We start from the raw sequence: 18,566 nt of genomic DNA, 5'->3' as shown, positions 1-18,566 counted from the left end.
CAGCTGCCAACTGGAGGGCTGACTGATAGGACAACCACAGTTTCCCAGGTTGGAGGAGGGGCTGACACATGGCACAGTCACTAACTACCCTCGCCATGTGCCCTTTACCTGGCCTGCTCCACCTCCTACCTCCTCATACCCTGGACCATTACAGCTGGGCCTCCCCTGCTTTCCCCAGCTCTTCTCATCCCAGGCACATCTCCTCTCCCTCAATTAAAACAAACATAAAACATTCCCAACAAAACCTCACACAAATTAAAAACAGATAAAACAGAGGTCAGGGTCATGTCATGCTACTGTTTCTTGAAGGCAACAGACAAGTTTTCCTGGTACCAACAACAAACCCAACTCTGCCAAGCAGCCTCTCTGAAGAGAGTCTTGTTGGTAGGCAAGACAAATGGTAAATTTATAAAGACGTGAGCTGGCTTATTATCATTATTTTAAAACTTTTAAACTCTAGCATATCCAGATATGCTACAGCTCCATTTCATGTACCTTAACATTGAATAGACCTTTCACTTTTCCCTCCAAACCAGAGTGTAAAAGGTCAGAGACTTCAAACTGTGTCACCCCACTCCACTCTTTTCAGGCTTCCTGGGACTTCTTTTTTCATTTTCATAACTGCATTTTCAAGATTTCTTGTCAAGAGTGATAATATACGTAGTCCCTTATCCTTCTTGCTTTTCCTACAATGTCTCCAGGTGAGGAGACATCAAAGATGGTCTCTGAAGGATAAGGGATGGGTCAAGAAATGCAGCTGTGCAGTAGCTCAGACTCAGTCTGAATTATTGAAGGTGTTTTTGTTGAGGGTGTATGTAAGCAGTATATTAAGGCCCACATCTTTGTTGACCACCTCAAGCCTTGCAGCACTGTCTCTTACCTTGTGCTCTGTCAGGAGCAGAGTAATTTCCCCCACTGCTGTGCCGTCTCAAATAGCATAGCTGGCTGATCAGCACACATGCTATAATTATAGCTTGGATCTTCATATATGATACATGAAGGAAATTTATGGAAGGAAAGTTTTGTATCCTTTTCTAGATCCAGCAAAACCCCTATTCCCAAAAAGCTGCTCTGAAAAGTTGGTTAGGCCTTCTTCAGCAATGTTGGATGGGTGCAGGAAGCTGTTGGGGGATAGATAGAGTTATCCAAAATTGGACTTCGGTCCTAATGATAATTAAACTCCCAGGCAGCATCTTACACCTCATTTCAGAACTACCCTTTGACTTCCTGGGGAGACCTTTTAAGGGGTCACAGGGAGCTACAGGGAAACAAGAGATTGAAAACTTTCATTCCTTGAATTTGCTTAAGTTACCTTATCCATTCCTGTACCTGCTTTTTTCTTGCATTATTCATTACTTGCTAGATGCTGGCTGTGTAGCCTCGCAATCATATACAATTATCGTTCCAATGGGTAGTTTTGTCTTGTAGAATTTCAGAGTAAGGCAAGTTCATGCTGTTCTGCAAGTATTTTGGGTCCTATGGTGCTTTTGCAGACCATCTGAACTGGGCACAGAGGTTACTTGCTGTTGTGATACTGTGCCTAGCTTTGCACCAGCTGTCCTAAGGAAGGGGCTCGCTGCTGGGTATATGTGGTACAAGATGTGGCATCTGTTGAAGACCTAGATCCTGAAGTGTATTGTCACTTGGCTATAACGTAACCCAACTATTGTCAGCCATTTTCAAATTATCAAATGACTCCCAGTGTGTCCTGCTATGTTAGTCCTTGGAGATGTTGAGAGGGACAAGACGGCTTCCTCACTTACAATCCTTGAGCCATGATCTGAGTCCATGTTTATGACCACTGACTAAATTCACTATTTGTGGGCTGGGCTACATGTAAGCTGTGATCTGCACTTCATTGGTCTTCAGTCAGGTCTTCAAGCCACCACAAAGGCCAGCTTAGCACAGTTTTCCTGGAAAGGTAACAATGGGAAAATACCTTCAAGGAAGATAGTGATAAACCAATGAAAGTCAGAAACCTTCTCCTTCAATATACAAGCATGGGAGAATATCCACTGCATTGGAAGCATAGTGCATTGAGAATCTTCACTTTCCTGTCAAGTGGTTGCCACTCTCATGGCTGTTTCCAGTCTACCAATTTCTCCTGGTTATTGATATGTGGCTTTTTTCTCCTTCATCAGCTGAACAATAGCCCTCAGGCATTGACCAGCAAATATAAAGGCATCAAAACTACCAACCAAAGGATAACAGCAAATATAAAGAAGGAACTATAACACAACTGCAAGGAAGAAATATGTCAAAGGAGCATTAAAATACATCAGTATGCATAACTCTGCATAATTTATCAGCGGCTGTTAAATCAGCTGGACAAAACTACTCAAGTTACACCTTCAAAGGTTAATCGAAAGACAGTATTTTAGTATTTTAAAAGTAAACACTTTGAACTAATCAAAGTTTTCAACAGACTTCAAAGGCAGCCTCATCAACTCCAGCCTGGAGGTTGCCAAGACCTGAATGCCAGTGACCAATTTGACCTTCTCCAGGAGCAGCCTCAGACTCACCAGTATATGTTGCTGAAAGGCATTCCTTGTGATAGATGCCAGCCAGGTTTCAGGAACAGAGTTTAGGTCTAGGAGCAGCTCAAGAGTGTATATGGGAATACAACCTTCTACTGAGCCTTCATCTTCTCCTGTGTTAACTGGAAGAACTGTCGTCAACATCTCTATTTTGTCTGGATCAAACCTTACTCATTCAGCTCCTCCCTGATTCCAAACTCTTGCAATTTCAAAATTGCAGTATGTATAAAACTGAGAAGTTCTGAACAGAACTCCACAAGTTCCTTGATTCCCCATAGCTGCACTAAAATAGAGCATGGTCTGTTGTAAATAGGATTTAATAAACCGATGAGATGTCAACAATTCAAAGTTAGACTGCCTAAACTTCTTCTGAGGGCAAGATTTTGGTGTTCATAATGCACAGCCTTAGAACATAAGCAGTATCATTGCAAAGAAAGGATATTCTCTAGTTCCCTGTAAATGTTTTGCTACCCACTGTATACATATGCCCTTCTTTATCCAGATATGCTCGCTTAAAACCTATTTAACTGAGTGCGTGATTGCAAACCTTAGGTTATACTGTCATGAACTCAAAATTATATGCCTCTGCTAGCTTTTAATAATAGCTGTTATGTGAATCTCAACTAATATTGTGTGTGTAAATGTATTGCTTCGTCTTTCTTCAGCTCTCCTTCATTCACCATACGTTTTTTCAGGCAGACTTGCACAGATAAGATCACTTTCATTCTCCCTTTCTAAGCATTCTTAAAACAGTACGATTGTTGTCATAGTGATACTGTAATATCATGAGAATGGGGATGAGTATTGTAGGAGGAGGAAGAAAGGAAGTGACTGACTTGTATTTAAATGCATACACAAACAGGATTACTGACAATTTCTAAATAAAGTAAGATAACTTATGAACACATTAATGGTAAATTAATGTTTGATTAAATGTGGTTTTAATTTTTTCTCTTATGAGAAAATTATTCTCTAGATAAAATGACATAAATCCTTATCTCTATGTGAAGACAGTGTGGTAATTTCCAATTAGAAGCGTGCATGAGCTGCAGACAAACTCAGAAGCTTCTATAATGCCTTGTTAAATCTCTTCCACTGTAGTTATAGTTGTAATATCAATAGAGATAACATTTACAGGGCTAAAAGGTAAAGCAGGAAGCAGCTGGTTTATGTTTGGTAAATGCAGCCACAACAGTTGGGATCTATGGAGACATGCAATTCCTTCTGCCCACGAGCCAGAACTTCCTCATTTTTTGACCGCATCAGAGACTGTTGAATGTCACCTTTGAAACCTTATTGTTATCTTGCAAAGTTCCTTGAGCAATCTTTTGGAGCCCCACCCTAAAAAAAGAAAGAAAGGTCATTTAATTTTCATTCTAGAACATCTGCTGTTAATTCAAAACAGGTACAGAATATTTCAGGGGCTACACATGTAGGGGTTTCATAGCCAAGTACAGTGGTACCTCGGGTTAAGAACTTAATTTGTTCTGGAGGTCCGTTGTTAACCTGAAACTATTCTTAACCTGAGGTACCACTTTAGCTAATGGGGCCTTCTGCTGCCACTGCCGCGCGATTTCTGTTCTCATCCTGAAGCAAAGTTTTTAACCTGAGGTACTATTTCTGGGTTAGCGGAGACTGTAACCTGAAGTGTCTGTAACCTGAAGCGTCTGTAACCCGAGGTAACACTGTATTAGATTGTATAAGTGGGGAAGAAGCTAAGTGACCTATATACACTTGTTTATTTGTTGCATTTGTTCATGGCTTTTTTTACAAAAATGTAAGGATGCAGTGTACATTTTGGCTACTGCCCAGCATGGCTTAACAGAATAACAGAGCCTCCACCACAAGCTGGGGCAGCTTAGCACCTGTTTGCTCCTGGAATGCCTGATTCCAGAACTTTCCACTGTCTCCTTCATTGGGGAACACACTGGTCGCACTTCCACTCACCTTCATATTGGGTGCATGGAAGCAGAGCTATGTGTTATCAGAGTGACTCTGGCATCTCAGAGGCCAGTGGAGGGAAACCTTCACCCAATGCTGCAGTACCCCCAAACAACCTAGCACAAAGTGGGGTGGATTGTTCTGTAAACCATTGAGATGATCGGTCTATATTTTTCTGTTGATAAATACTTCTAATCTTGGATAAACCAGTAAATTTACCAAAGTACTTACGTATCTGTTACATGCAGATGTTTACTGTTTTCATTTTTTTGTCCATTAAAATATATATATTCCATTGTTGATGAACAAAGGTTTGAAAGTGAACAAATAAGTATATTGCATCACAGATACTATTCATTCTTTTTATGGAAAGATGAGACAAGGAGCATCATGGAATTGGCTTCTGCAGGGGGTGTTCTACAATGCAATAGCCATGAATTTTCATTATAAACATTAATACATTTTTACCAGTTTTCATGTCTTAAGCCACCAAGGGGCAGCATGGTGCAGTGAATACTGTGTTTGGATTGGGTGTGAGAAATTTAGGTTCAAATACCTGATCAGAATATAGATGAGCAGATTACTATGGTCACAATCCAGAGTTGCATTACTGGTTTTACATGCCCACTGGAGTTGGGGGCTTGTGTTTCTCAGCAGCTAAATAGCAAACTGTGTTTTTAAAATTTGAGATGAGAATTGCAAATTACTTTGCATTTTTAATATTTTGTTGGGAGCTGCCCAGAGTGGCTGGGGCAACCCAGTTAGATGGAAGGCATATACATAATCCATTATTATTATTATTATTATTATTATTATTAGTAGTAGTAGTAGAAATGGCATGTCTTGAAAATATTATCTGTTGCATATCCGCATAGTACTGAGGCAGTGTAACTGCTGTACCTTTACCTAAGTAGGCATAGTTTGTTGTATAACAGTACATTCTACTCTGATTGGCAACAGCTTTCCAAAGACTCAGACAACATTCTGTTCTAGTCCTACTATCTGAGATTTTTTTTAATCAAGTTTGAACTTGGGATCTTCTCCATGTGACATATACGCTGCATCACTGAGCTGTAAACCTTCCTTCTTCTTCAGCTTATTTAGTCATTTTAACTGCATCAACGTAAGTATAGTGTCCAGATCTAGGAAAATAATAGTATCATTCTATTTTGCCTTGGTCAGGTTTGAGCAGGACTTCCCTGAATTACATTCTGATTGGATCCCAGAATGTCCCGGTTTTTTGTCCAGTGCTCTGGCATGAGTTAGCTGGTTCACACCAGAGTACAAGACCAAATGACACACATTTTTTGGTCTTGCACTCCTGCAAGAGCTCAGGACACCCCCCCCCCTCCAAAGAGTGTCCTGATATTGATAAATGGGATGATGGAGGATAAGCAATTCTGTGAGATTGGGATTTAATCTGAGACCTCTATGCAGAGCATGCACTCTATCTACCACAGAGCTACAACCTTTCTGAAACAGCTATGCTTACATTCCAGTCTACCATTCTGCATATGGGAATGCATATCGAAAATCTGTTGCAGCTCATGGACCTTGGGAAACACAGATAAAAAGGAAAACATAGAACTGTAAAGGGCAGAAACAAAAGAGCAACATGAGGCTCTGCAAGGGCCCTAATCCAATGTAGGCAGTTTGACACTGTGCTTCAGTGTGATGGGAGAGGAAGAAAATGCATCAAGTCACCCTGCTTTACCTCATTATACAGACCACACACTGAACTGCTGTACACCTTTATGTAGTTTGTTCTGGAACAACAGAGTAACTTTTTTATTTTTTCCTGACAAATACAGATGTGGTCTTTTACTCTGCCCCGTGTTACAAATGCTGTACAACTTAATTGGGCATTGGCAGAACGCTTGCTTAAACCATTATACATTGCAAGAAATTAGTAGAAATCTACAGGTTAAGAACAGTGAGAAATGAGAAGGCAATGTTTTATGTGAAAATTAGATACAAATAAATAAACTGTGTGAACATTGGTATAAAAGCAGGAAGCGATATCATTACTAATCAATCTTGAACATTCTGTCTCTTGCAGATGTCGATACAAAGTTATGTGCTACAATAATTGTAGTGTAGGCTCTCTGGTAATTACTGTTGTTCATTTGGCATGTTTGGTAAAAAGAAAGAACGAAAGAAAAGAGTCTTGCAGTCAGCAGCTGCAAATCTCTAAGGAACAAGCAAAAAGATAGCAGAAGGGTGATAGTCATCCATCATTCCTGACAATTTCACAGCCTAGAATAACTTGACAGAGACCCAGAACAAAATGTTATTGAGAATTGAATGCTGCTAAGCTGAGTGAATTGACTTTCTGATGACGAAGTGGGACTTGTTTAAAGTGGCTGGTCACGTTTTTGTTTTATTTATTTATTCTGCGCTATACCTGTTCCTCTGTAGTGGACATTCTGGAATCGCTGGCCCAGGGTCATTTTGGGATGCCACATCTTTGCAGGGAATTACCTTCTTAAAAAAAAGTAGGGCTATCATGCTTAACGAATTGCATAGTTGATTAATGATCTCATTTCCACCAATTAATCATTCAATTAAATCTAAATAAATATGCATGTTCACACAAGCTTCCATTCACTGTTAGAAAGAAAAGCCTATACTGATTCTTAATACAACAGGAAACTGAAATAGACTCAAAAATAGAAAAAAGTGTTCTTAATTCATATCTTCACTGATTAACATTGACCCCACAACTCAGACAAACAACTCAGACAAACTATAATATGCTAGCCATCATTATTAGAACAACATAGCCTAAATCTAAGACAGAAGTTAAGCATGATTAAGGCTAAACATTTCAATCAGTTAAGCAAGTTTAAGTCTGGGTTGAATTCACTGCAGTTGTTGTTGTTGTTGTTTGCCATAATGGATAACCCTGGCTATTATTTGAAAAACACGTTAACGCAAGTATGAATATCCACTTTAGCCTTAGTTCTCCACTGGTAAAAGGAAAATGGAGATTCTCAGGAAGATTATAAGGATAAAGTGGAATTACAAGGCACTCTGTACCTTTAACTTGTATCTGTTAGTGCTATTGCAGTAGTGGAATTTTAGTCCACTACAGGTGTTAATCACTTTGCCAATGCGTAATCGTATTTGCGTAATCAGCAACACTGCTTTGTGAATGGTCACTGCAATTATTCTACATACATTTATGCTTTAACACAGTATCACTGTATTTCTTTCATTTCTCTCTGGCATCACTGCTAGCATTTTTCTCTTTCACTGCCAAGTGTACCTGTTGTGTACCAGCTGAGGATAATGCTGCATCAGATGAAGTGGACGATAATACACAAACGCTTATGCCATAATAAATCAGTTAGTCTTTAAGGCTTGAAAAGACTTTCTGTTGTTTTCACTTTGAGAGACTGACAAAGATAGCCCTTTGGAAATTGCTTTCGAAACTTGTTTATTTCAGGCTTGGCCAACTTTCAAATTCTTGAGGGCCACTCTAGACCAGGTGGTGGAACAATCCAAATCCCTCACAGATGGTCAGGCTTTATAGCAACATTGGTTTGCTTGGTAGTAAGTGCTTCACAGGTATGTGCTCAGATAGCATTAAGTCATTGAAGGGATGGTAGCTGCAAATCAATGAATTTAGCAAAATACACTTTCAAAAGGCAGAATTGACAGTGCTCTTTGCCCTTCATAATATGCATGAGAGGAAAACAATGGGTGGTATCCACTGTTACTCATACTTAGAGTAAACCCATTGAAGTCAATGTATTTATTGAAATGCATTTATAAACCACTTAATATTTCGAAAATCTCCTAACAGTAGTTATTTTATTTTAGTAACTCAACTCTGGTTATGATTTAGTAGGCTATCACCCAAAAATGTAAAAAAATACATTGATCCATTGATTTTTGTACCATTGAAGCTGCTTAAAAAACCCCCAACTACTACTATATCTTGATTTGAAATTTGTTAGCATTACTTAGAGCCATATACATTTGTTTTAGGGGTTAGATCCAATGTAAGGCTCACCACCTGTCCATCTCTGATTTATTTAATACCAATAAGATGTTAGGTGCAGTGTTGTTGTTGTTGTTTAGTTGTTTAGTTGTGTCCGACTCTTCGTGACCCCATGGACCAGAGCACGCCAGGCACTCCTGTCTTTCACTGCCTCCCGCAGTTTGGTCAAACTCATGCTGGTAGCTTCGAGAACACTGTCTAACCATCTCGTCCTCTGTTGTCCCCTTCTCCTTGTGCCCTCCATCTTTCCCAACATCAGGGTCTTTTCCAGGGAGTCTTCTTTTCTCATGAGGTGGCCAAAGTATTGGAGCCTCAGCTTCACGATCTGTCCTTCCAGTGAGCACTCAGGGCTGATTTCCTTAAGAATGGAGAGGTTTGATCTTTTTGCAGTCCATGGGACTCTCAAGAGTCTCCTCCAACACCATAATTCAAAAGCATTAGGTGCAGTATAAAACATATAAATCCCTAGCTACAGTGATCATCATCTAACACACAGGACATTGTGTTTATATACACAATATGTGTATTGGCACGTATATACATCATCAATACAGTTTTCTTCATATGTTTTAAATTCATTTTAGGAGGAAAGCACCTGCCTCAGATGCAATAAAGTTACTTTTGTGTTCATGCAGGTTTTAGGAAAGTTTACTGTTAAAAACTGCCATTCGTTCAGAAGCTCATGGTAGCTACACACATTTGTTTGAAGGCAATAACACATTTACTTATCATACCTCCAATAAAAGTGCACATTATTTTTATTACCCATCTATCTGAATGACTGGAAAATTTATGCCAAGCACTGCCCTATCTGAAATGACATATTTCATGAGTTTATAGTTCAAAAACTTGCACTGTAAAAAAACTATTGTCTATTACACTGGTCAACAACAAATTTGTTGTCTGCATTTTTTCAGTTGATTTAGGATGAATCTGATGTGCTGAATCCAAAAATCACATTGGTTTTGCTCAATCAGGTCAAGTTTTTGAGCTATGGCCACATGTCATTTTTTTACGTTTTTGTTCACATGTATGCTTGTGTTAGGACGCAGGTGGCGCTGTGGGTTAAAGCCTCAGCGCCTAGGACTTGCCGATCGAAAGGTCGGCGGTTCGAATCCCTGCGGCGGGGTGCGCTCCCGCTGCTCGGTCCCAGCGCCTGCCAACCTAGCAGTTCGAAAGCACCTCCGGGTGCAAGTAGATAAATAGGGACCGCTTACCAGCGGGAAGGTAAACGGCGTTTCCGTGTGCGGCTCTGGCTCGCCAGATGCAGCTTTTTCACGCTGGCCATGTGACCCGGAAGTGTCTCCGGACAGCGCTGGCCCCTGGCCTCTTGAGTGAGATGGGCGCACAACCCCAGAGTCTGTCAAGACTGGCCCGTACGGGCAGGGGTACCTTTACCTTTACCTTTATGCTTGTGTGGAGTATTTTAGAAGAAGTTGGTGGGGGTAAAATGCCATGTTGAATAATTGTTTTGATTGGAAATGATTATTTTAATGACAAGAAGTATTCACGTCCGATAGTTCTGGGTGATTATGTCGAAAAGGGATCAGTTTGAAGTCATAAAACCTCGAAATCTTCCATAAATTGGTGCTGAAAAGCATAAAGTTGCTTACCATGCTTATTTTGGTATTAAACTTGGTGACCAGGATAAAGCTTGGGCGCCACACATGGTGTGCAAGGCATGCACCGAGACTCTACGTGGGTGGACTAATGGCAAGAGGAGTCTGAACTTTGGAATTCCCATGGTTTGGAGGGAGCCGACTGACTGCTACTTCTGCGCTGTTGATGTGACTGGGTTCAACAGAAAGAACCGGAGCAGCCTCAAGTATCCTGATCTTCAATCAGCACGTCATCCTGTAGCTCATTGTGATGAAATTCCAGTGCCTATCTTCGGAGAACTTCCTGACATTAGTGACGAAGATGCCTCCAGTGTTGAAGGACATGAAAAAGAAGAAGTGGTTCTTGAAGATGATGCTCCACATCCATTTTCCCAAAAGAAGTTGAATGATCTAGTTTGCGACCTCAGCTTGTCAAATGACTCTGCCAAACTGTTGGCATCCAGATTGAAGGAAAAAAACCTCCTCTCTGACAGTGCTCACATCAGCTTCTTCCTCAACAGGCATCCAGAGTACCTCCGTTTTTTCTCGGAAGAGAAAGACTTGGAGTTCTGTGCAGATATTGCGCAGCTTCTGCTCAAGCTTGGAGTGCCACAGTACGAACCCAAAGTTTGGAGACTGTTCATTAACAGCAGCAAGCGATCACTGAAATGTGTTCTGCTACACAGCGGCAACCAGTTTGCCTCTATACCCCTGGCTCACTCGAGTACACTGAAGGAGAACTATGAAGCGGTGAAGTATGTGCTGGAGAAAATTGGTTATGATCAGCATAAGTGGTTTATTTGTGTTGACCTGAAGATAATAATAATAATAATAATAATAATAATAATAATAATAATAATAATTTTTTATTTATACCCCGCCCTCCCCAGCCAAGGCCGGGCTCAGAGCGGCTTACAAGCAATAATAAAAACAAGATGAATGATTACAACTTAAAAACAAAAATAAAATACAACATTAAAATAATGGAACATTAAAATATTAAAATGTAGTCTCATCGCAGGAGGAGAAGGAAAAGAAAGGAAAAATAAATAAATAAATAAACAAATAAATAAATAAATAAGAGAGAGGGAGGGAATCAAATTGGCTCCAAGCCAAAGGCCAGGCGGAACAACTCTGTCTAACAGGCCCTGCGGAAAGAAATCAGATCCTGCAGGGCCCTGGTCTCATGAGGCAGAGCGTTCCACCAGGCCGGAGCCAGAGTTGAAAAGGCCCTGGCTCTGGATGAAGCCAATCTAACGTCTTTAGGGCCTGGGACCACTAGGGTGTTGTTATTTATGGACCTTGAGGCTCTCCGTGGGGCATACCAGGAGAGGCAGTCCCATAGGTACGAGGGTCCTAGGCCGTGAAGGGCTTGGTGAACTTTTTGTTGGGACAACAGTCTGGCTTCACCAAGTACCCATGTTTTCTGTGTATGTGGGATAGTAGGGACCGTGCTCAGCATTACATGAAGAAGGTCTGTCCTGTGCGGGAGGAATTGGTGCCTTGCAAAGAAAGGAACGTCATCAACGACCCTCTGGTGGACAGAGACAGAATACTCTTCCCACCGCTGCACATCAAGCTCGGCTTAATCAAGCAGTTCACCAAGGCTCTAGACAAGCATGGTGACTGCTTCACTTACTTGTGCCAGGCTTTTCCAGGATTGACCATGGAGAAGTTGAAAGCTGGCATCTTTGACAGTCCTCAGATCTGTCAGCTCATCAGAGATCCAGAGTTCGGAAACTCAATGAACAAAGTGGAACTGGAAGAGTGGAAGGCATTTGTTCTGGTAGTGAAGAACTTTCTTGGCAACAATAAGGCCAGAAACTACACAGAACTTGTCGACAACATGCTGACTGCTTTCAGAAACCTGGGCTGCAACATGAGCGTCAAGATGCACTATCTATTTTCACATATGGACCGGTTTCCTGAGAACCTGGGCTCAATGAGTGACGAGCAGGGGGAGAGATTCCATCAGGACATGAAAGAGATGGAGACCAGGTATCAGGGTTGCTGGGATGCAGTCATGATGGCTGACTACTGTTGGACTCTGAAGAGAGACCTCCCTGCCGCTGAGCATTCTAGGAGTTCCAAGAAACGGAAGTTCAAGCCCTGAAGTTTGAAAAATGGTGAAGCAACATGCAATTTACGTGTACTTACCTTCATCAACGCCCACCATTCAGTTTACAGTAATCAATGTTTCTATCAGGTAATCAATATATGTTGTTGGAAAAACATTTTTTCTCTCTTAAAAACATATTTAGGATGATATGTGTTGACAAAAATCAGCTGATAATGCCACAAAAATGTAATCAATTTTGTCACAAGATCTGGTTTTTTTCAAATCAACATAGCACAAAAACCTGACCTGATGGAGAGAAACGGATGCCATTTCCTGATTCAGCAGTGCAGAAATACCCTAAATCAATTGTAGAAATCTAGACAACATTCAAAAAGTAAAAAATTGTTGCCCAGTGTTATAAATATATGGGAAAATATGGAATTTGATCAGGATGAATGGCAACTTAAGCTAAAATCCAAAGGACCGCAAGCAGAGTTATGCTCATTCAGTGGGCATTTCCTACCTTCTTCCCACTATTGAAGGTTGTGGAACCTTTTCTAACTGTGCATGACACATTGCAGGGGGCTGCAGGTGGTGGAGGAAATTGGCAGAAGTGGTCACACAAATGCATAAGTGGGATCGGTATCACAAGTTGCTCTTTGGATCCAAGTTGGAGGAAGCCTTGTGTTTAGCTGAATGTATTTATCAATATGCCTTTACACATTAGATTAGCAGCAAATGACTATGGAATGTGTATACTGTGTCAGAAATGTTCCCCAAAGCTCAGCTGAAAGTTTGTGTTTTTGTTTTCTTCAAAAAGGTTACTGAAATACATGAGATGTTGCCCTAACAGACTTTGACAACAGCAAGCTTTGAGACTGGTTCATTAAGTCCTTGACAAAGGCATTTGTGGCCAAAACGAGCTGGGCTTGTTACAAAAATAAAGAGCCCATCCTTTTTCTTGGCATCTGTGAGAGATGTATTTCTTTTTTTGTATGCTACTCTTCAATGCTTCCCTTTTTCGGCACGTTTTACTAAAATGTGTGTGCCTGATAAGTGTCCTAATCCAACTCTAGGCATATTGTAAAGATGTATTTATATATGACTAGTTGTACCAGAATGTGGATGGCTATTAAAATTAAAATATATACTCAGCTGAAAGCAATGCAGTATGGATGAACAACATCCATATTCAGATGCATATGCCAATGCACACTTGAATCTGAATCAGATTGAGGCCCCTAGTTCCTGATCCAGCAAGTGAAAAGCATATTGATTTCCTTAGCAGGATTGGGGTAAAGGGCTGCAATTTGCTGTAAACTCCTCTTGTGTACCCCCTGTGGAAATGAGTTGTAAATTGTGTGAGAATGTAACTTGTTCTTCTTGAGACATGTTCAAGAGGACTGTAGAATATGAAAAATGCCTTGATTCAGCAGAAGTGTCTCATACATGCATAGGTCCTAATCTGGCTTCACACATTCATTTCTGGCCACATAATTGACAAGGGTGGAGATGAGATGTTAAGGGGAAACAGAATGGGGGAGGTCTAAACAGTTACCTCACTAGGGCTATGCACATGCAACTGGTTGCTGGACTGAGCTAGGGAAACTGTGCGAAATACCTACATATAGTTCCTCATACAATTGGAGGGGTGTATATATGGAAACGTCATTCTGCGCTTACACAGACATGCCCCTTTCTGGACCATGTACACAACCTAATTCTAACATACTTTCAAAATTTGGATTTAAATACTCCCATAAAAGGTAATCAGCATTTCAAACTGACATATAAACTAAAATTACAGATTAAATTGAGACATGAACATTATTTTCAGAATGCCATTGCAAAACAGAACCCCGCCCCCCCAAAAAAAACCCAGCCAAAGGGTTATAATATATACAGTACTGCTTGCAAACCATAGTTGTCAAATATCTCTGTTGAGGAAAATATAAACTGGTAATATAGAGTCAAAGATTAAGTGACCACATTTAATTTAAATTTCAAAAGTAAGTTTAGAATCCACTACATTTAAGTGTGAGTTTTTTATTTTTGCTTGTGTTTGTATGAAAATAGTAAAATACACTGGAGTTTGGGCCAATAAGAGTTAGGTTTTTGAAGCTGATAACAGTTTTGTGCTGTATGCAGTGCAATGTGATTACAAAGATAACTGTGTAAGTTGCCTCTACCCAGTTTCTCCCACTGCAGTTCCCTGTCCCACATCCCAGGCTTCTCTCCATGACCCTCCAACTCTGTTTGGGAGTGCATTGGCTGGAGTGGAGAGGAGCAACTGGGGAATTCCCCTTATGTGAACATCCTTATGCTGCACAGCACTGGGTACCTTGCTATATTTGTGGAATGAATACAGTGATTTGAAGTATGGCACTAAGTGTCATTCTACCTCAATACACTGAAATGGAAAAGACCTAGACATCCTCATGGTATTTTGCAGTATTCTGCCTGTAAAGAATAGAAAACATAAGAATGGCCAAACCTGTCCTCAGATATACATTATATTTGACAAATATGGCTATACGTTTTCATTTTTCAAAATGAAATCAAAATTAATTAATTCCAAGGCTGATACATATCAAACACTGACACAAGCAAAGTTCCAAAAGAGCTCTACATTGCATACACATTTTTATCCTAGCAAAGAACAAGGGCAATTCAGTTGTCTTTGCTTCTTTACCCCTTGGGATGACCTTTCACAATAAGAATTGTCAGTGCCTTATTTATAATGGCAGATCTCAAGTTTGATTCTGGCAGGTTTTGATCACTTGATGGCCCAAAAGCTTTCAAACACAGAAGAATCTGATGCTTTTTTGGCATCCTGCAGTGTGTTTAAACCTCAAAAGCAACTTTTAGTCCCAGAAGTGAATTACTGAAGTGGTGTAAACAAAACACGAACGTCACAAAATGATGAAAATCTCATACAAAATATCTTTGTCAGATGGATGACAATTCCACATTGCCTGAAAGGCATCTGCAACAAATGTATATTCTGTAAATAAAATTCTGATTTACCAAAGAAAGCTGAAAACAAACAAGCAGAAACATCAATAATTTAAATGATTATTTGTTTATGAAACACAGAAAGCTGCACAAAACATCAAATATCAATTATTTATCGCTGCTCGTTGTTCTGTGACAGCAGAATTTTAGAAACATACTCTTGGGTCACATTAACATATGCAATATAACAGGTCACCTAGAATGACAGACTGCTTTCACAAGACTTGCTTGAGTTTGTTCTTAAATTCCCTGCACCTGCATTAAGCTTATTCAAACATTAATGTTCTGTTTCGCTTTTTAACAAAAGGTTATGCCTGCAATTATATACACTGATATTGCTCAAATACTGTGCCCCTTTGTGTTCTGTTGCGTGTAAGGTTGTGCTGAATGTTCTCCACAAAGTATTTTCAGCACGAAAGGGAGGCTTTCCAGGACATTGGAAAAGTTTCTCAGAATACAAAGCCCCATCCCCATGCAGAATACAGAGCTCCCCTCCTCCTTTCAGGCCTTTTCTCTCTAGCCATGACTTGACCAGCAGCACCAATTTTGACATGAAGGCATTTTGCCCGTTTGCTATTCTTCCAAGTGAGATTGTCATTGTAGCAGCTCAGATGTGTTTACATGACAGCATTGCCGAGGGCAAACAAAGCTAGTTCAGAATGATGACAATGTTTATTTATTTATGGTATCACAAATGAGAAATGGGGTGTTGAGCAGGGACAAACATTTGATCACCTTGTCGGACAAAGAATGCCAATTGAGATCATGTCCGTCAAGAATGCCATTCTACCTATCCTGTGCTGAGGACAGGGCTTAACATACTTTTAAAATGTATTGACTAGTAACTTCCACCACTTCCTTGATTCTATGTAGGTCTGGGTGAGGAAGTTTATTTACCTGAGAGGAGGGAATAGCTTTTAGCAAGCTCTCTGGTTGCTGCCCACACAGGTCCTGAGCCTGTTCACTTTTTCTCTCCTTCTTAGCTTGTAAAGGTACCCCTGCCCGTATGGGCCAGTCTTGACAGACTCTAGGGTTGTGCGCTCATCTCACTCTAGAGGCCGAGAGGCAGCGCTGTCCGCAGACACTTCCGGGTCACGTGGCCAGCGTGACAAGCTGCATCTGGCGAGCCAGCGCAGCACACGGAAAACGGCGTTTACCTTCCCGCTGGTAAGCGGTCCCTATTTATCTACTTGCACTCGGGGGTGCTTTCAAACTGCTAGGTTAGCAGGCGCTGGGTCCGAACGACGGAGGCGCACCCCGCCGCGGGGATTCGAACCGCCGACCATGCGATCGGCAAGTCCTAGGCACTGACGTTTTACCCACAGCGCCACCCGCGTCCCTAGCTTCTTAGCTTGTAGCAGGCACCAAACAACTTGGCACATAGAGGGGACTATCAGCTAGATAAAATACTGTACCGTGTCAATTCCAGAACTCAAATCAAAAGATTTCACGTTGTCAAAATAAGAAATAGCAAATAAAGCGAATAAAACAGTTCTAAATAATTCTATCCTAGGCAGTCCTACAGACTATCGACAACTTGCCATGCTAGGCAAAGACACAGATCAACCTAGTAACCTTTATTTCCCTATGGTCAGGAGAAATAGATTGATGTGGGGCCAGGCAACTACAGATTAGCCTTGGGTGGACTTCTCTGGCAAGAGGTCCTTGATTTGTATATCTTTGTGTTTGGAAGTAAATATATTGGGAGATAGTAGGAATATTTCCTCATTCCTTCCTGCTAGACTGAACTTTGATTGTGTACTTTGGGTGTGACCAGCCAACTCTTGTGGAATGGAGTTCATAGTTTATTGACTCCATTCCACATATGGAAATAACATTAAAGAGGCAAGTCCTGTATCTCCACAATGACCAGTGATCAAAGCTTCTGAAAGCTGAATGGAAGTATCTGAGCTGGCAAGCACTTCCTCTCTTGCAGATTATTATAGTCTTCTATTTTGGTCATGAAACATTAACACTCCCTTTAGAGATCTGCCATCCTTTTTATTCTGCAAAAGTGTTAAAAACGCACAACAGATTGATCCTGCTCACACACAATTACACAATACTAGCGTCCTCATTAAGCTGGTGGAGCAGGGGCACAGAAACACCTCCTTGCCAGCATAATAATAATAATAATAATAATAATAATTACCTGTCTTTTAAATCAGAACCAGTGAGGGCAGTGAAGGTCCTGTGTGTCTGGAGGCGGTTGGAGGATGGATGGCGGCTAACAGATTGAGGTTGAATCCTGACAAGACAGAAGTACTGTTTCTGGGGGACAGGAGGCGGGCAGTTGTGGAGGATTCCCTGGTCCTGAATGGGGTAACTGTGCCCCTGAAGGACCAGGTGTGCAGCCTGGGAGTAATTTTGGGCTGAGGGCCTTCTGGCGGTTCCCTCATTGCGAGAAGCAAAGCTACAGGGAACCAGGCAGAGGGCCTTCTCGGTAGTGGCGCCCGCCCTGTGGAACGCCCTTCCAGCAGATGTCAAAGCGATAAACAACTACCTGACATTCAGAAGACATCTTAAGGCAGCCCTGTTCAAGGAAGTTTTTAATGTGTGATATTTTACTGTATTTTTGGTTTTTATGGAAGCCGCCCAGAGTGGCTGGGGAGGCCCAGCCAGATGGGTGGGGTATAAATAATAATAATAATAATAATAATAATAATAATAATAATAATAATAAATATTTATACCTCATGCCACTACCGAGAAGGCCCTCTGCCTGGTTCCCTGTAACTTGGCTTCTCGCAGGGAGCGAACCACCAGAAGGCCCTCGGCACTGGACCTCAGTGTCTGGGCAGAATGATGGAGGTGGAGACGCTCCTTCAAGTATACTGGACTGAGGCCGTTTAGGGCTTTAAAGGTCAGCACCAACACTTTGAATTGTGCTTGGAAACATACTGGGAGCCAGTCTAGGTCTTTCAAGATCGGTGTTATGTGGTCTCGGCGGCCAGTCACCAGTCTAGCTGCCGCATTCTCGATTAGTTGTAGTTTCCGGGTCACCTTCAAAGGTAGCCCCACATAGAGCGCATTGCAGTAGTCCAAGCGAGAGATAACTAGAGCATGCCCGTAAGACAGTCTGCAGGCAGGTAGGGTCTCAGCCTGCTTACCAGATGGAGCTGATAAACAGCTGCCCTGGACACAGAATTGACCTGCGCCTCCATGGACAGCTGTGAGTCCAGAATTCAGCATCTTGGGTGCTTACTGGAGCCAGGCAGACCAGTAAGGTTGGGGGTACTTGTGCACACTGGCAAGAGCACCAGACTGGCTTCACTCATGTGTTCACGGAGTCCTGACCTCACCTCACTGCTACCTGTCCCACCCCCATAGTGCAATCCTGCTGCCAGATGGCTGGCTCTGCACTCTCACCTCACTGCACCAGCCACTCCTGCCACTTGGCTTCCACATTA

The 18,566-nt window shown here is 41.5% G+C and overlaps 1 protein-coding gene and 1 long non-coding RNA gene across 3 annotated transcripts in view; one reads left to right on the top strand and one right to left on the bottom strand.

Annotated features, from left to right (window-relative positions):
• Positions 1–18,566, top strand: part of BEND5 (BEN domain containing 5) — a 736,551-nt gene that overhangs the window by 140,778 nt on the left and 577,207 nt on the right. The gene's annotated exons all lie outside the window — the stretch shown is intronic.
• LOC310846302 overlaps positions 3,783–18,566 on the bottom strand; it is a 64,859-nt gene continuing 50,075 nt past the window's right edge. Inside the window, exon 3 of the long non-coding RNA XR_014565240.1 lies at positions 3,783–3,878. This is a non-coding gene — a long non-coding RNA (uncharacterized lncRNA). The remainder of the gene's footprint in view (positions 3,879–18,566) is intronic.

Source organism: Podarcis gaigeae, assembly GCF_964106915.1.
Source record: "Podarcis gaigeae genome assembly, chromosome: 6".
NCBI lineage: Eukaryota > Metazoa > Chordata > Lepidosauria > Squamata > Lacertidae > Podarcis > Podarcis gaigeae.
The sequence above is the reverse complement of the archived record's forward strand: the minus strand, read 5'-3'. Positions and strand labels throughout refer to the sequence as shown.